Raw genomic sequence first — 2,500 nt, forward strand, 5'->3', positions numbered from 1 at the left:
ATCCAAGTAAAACTAATGATATGGTGATGATCTTAATATTAATAATGATAATGATAGTACTAGTACTACTACTAATAATGACAATGATGATAATAAATCCTTTTCATTATCATTATCATTACCATTATCATTATAATCACTTCTATAATCATCATAATCATTATTATGACCATTATTGTTGGTCTTACATTAATATTATTAATGCTGTTCCTATCATTACCATTATTTTCATAATTGCCATTGTTGTTTTTGTTCTTATTGTTTTTATATTATCATCATTATTCCTGTCACAACCACTATATCATCTCATTGATACTCTATTATCATTGTCACTATCAGTAACAAAAATAATTTGAATACCTAATAGCAATAACAATGATAATAAAGAGGTAATAGTAATAGTAATAATAACATCAATAGGGGCTATGATAATGATAATAATAATAATAGTGACAATAATAATAATAACAATAAATACTAGCTAATAATTCTTTCTACTAGCACTACTATAACTAGTCCTAATAACAAAATCAATAATATCAACAATATCATTACCATCATTATGACTATCATTAACATCATTATTATCATATCATCATCAGTATCGAATGATGTTAATGCCATTACTATTTTTTTTTTTTTTGGGGGGGGGGGGGGCATGCCCTTTCCTTGAGCTCAAACCCTGCACCGAGGATGGTTCCATAGCCTTGTATTATTAATAATAATAATAGTCACTCCTACTACTACTATAAATAACAATGACAATAATGATAACAATAACAATACTATTATGACTATCATTATTATCAATATAATAATTCTTATCATGATCATTATTATTACCATCATAATTTTCCAACTTATTATCATTAATATCATTACCATTATTATTACTATCATTATAATAACAACAACAACAACAACAACAACAACAACAACAACAATAATAATAATATTAATAAAAAATAATAATAATAACAATTATAAAAAAAATAATAACGATAATCATTATTACCATTATTGTCATCATCATTATCATTAATTCTACTATCATCCTTATTACCATTGTCATTGCTATTAGCATTATCATCATTATCATTATTAGCATTATCCTTATTACTATTATCATCATTACTATTATTACTATAATCATTATCATTATCAATATCATTATTACTATTCATTATTTAATTAATAATATTATTGTTCTTGCTATTGTTATTCCTGCCACCATTATCATATCATTATTTATGATATATTACAATCACTTTTACCAATACAAACAAAAATCATAATAACGATAATATCTGCAATAACAACAAAGTAACACTAATAATCAAGGTAATCAAAAGGTAGTAATGGCATAATAATAATAACAATACTACTATTACTCCTATTACTACTACTAATAATAATATTACTATTACTACTACTACTAATAACAACAATAATAATAACAATAACAATAATAATGAGAACAATAACAATAATAATAATAATAATGGTCTAATAATAATAACCATAATAATAATAATGATAAGTCACAATAAGAATCATAAACAAATAATAATAATAACAATAATAATAATAACAACTATAATAACATTAATATTGACAATGATAATACTGAAAACATCAACAACAAAAATAATAACAATAAAAAAAAAGATAATGATAATAGTAATAATAATAACATAACACTAATATCAATGAAAATGATAATAGTAATAATAATAACATAACACTAATATCAATAATAATAATGGAAACAATAATAATAATAATAATAATAATAATAATAATAATAATAATAATAATAATAATAATAATAACTAATAACAATTATAACTACATCAAAAATAATAATGACTATAATAATACTGATAATACTAAAAATAACAAATAATACTGATAATACTAATAATAACATCTACAACTATAATAATCATGATAATAATAATAATGAAAATAATAACAATAACAATAATGATCATGATAATGATAATAATATCAATAATAATAACTACTATAAAAACAATAAAGTGATGGCATAAAAATAACATCAATAAATATAGGAATAATAATTATCATAATTTCCATGATACAAATTACACTGTTTCTCATAAAAGTCCTAATAGTAATAATGATGATCTATATATGTATATATACTGTAAAATAAAATCAACTTCAGTACGCAATATTTTTTTTTCACCACGTTCGCCGGCACATAACTGCTTCATCATAATATCATCATGTTCCTGTTCACTCTCCAATCAGGCTTTTGAGATTATCATTGCTTTTCCCAAACTCCAAAAGTACCTTCCATAAATTATGGAAATAATTACGACATATGTAACTGAATACATTCCATAAATGATTATCCATATTACATACTAGGTTATTTTTTTTCCAAGCACTATCAGCATTTGCAATAAATATGTCTTGTAATGTGGAACACCTTGTTCACATTGATAATCTATCTTCATCAGTTTTCTAGAAA

General features: G+C 22.1%; 1 protein-coding gene across 3 annotated transcripts in view; it reads right to left on the reverse strand.

Annotated features, from left to right (window-relative positions):
- LOC113801904 (E3 ubiquitin-protein ligase SH3RF3) overlaps positions 1-2,500 on the reverse strand; it is a gene marked incomplete at its 3' end in the record, with an annotated part of 13,343 nt that overhangs the window by 9,933 nt on the left and 910 nt on the right.

Source organism: Penaeus vannamei, chromosome 10 (assembly GCF_042767895.1).
Source record: "Penaeus vannamei isolate JL-2024 chromosome 10, ASM4276789v1, whole genome shotgun sequence".
Taxonomy (NCBI): domain Eukaryota; kingdom Metazoa; phylum Arthropoda; class Malacostraca; order Decapoda; family Penaeidae; genus Penaeus; species Penaeus vannamei.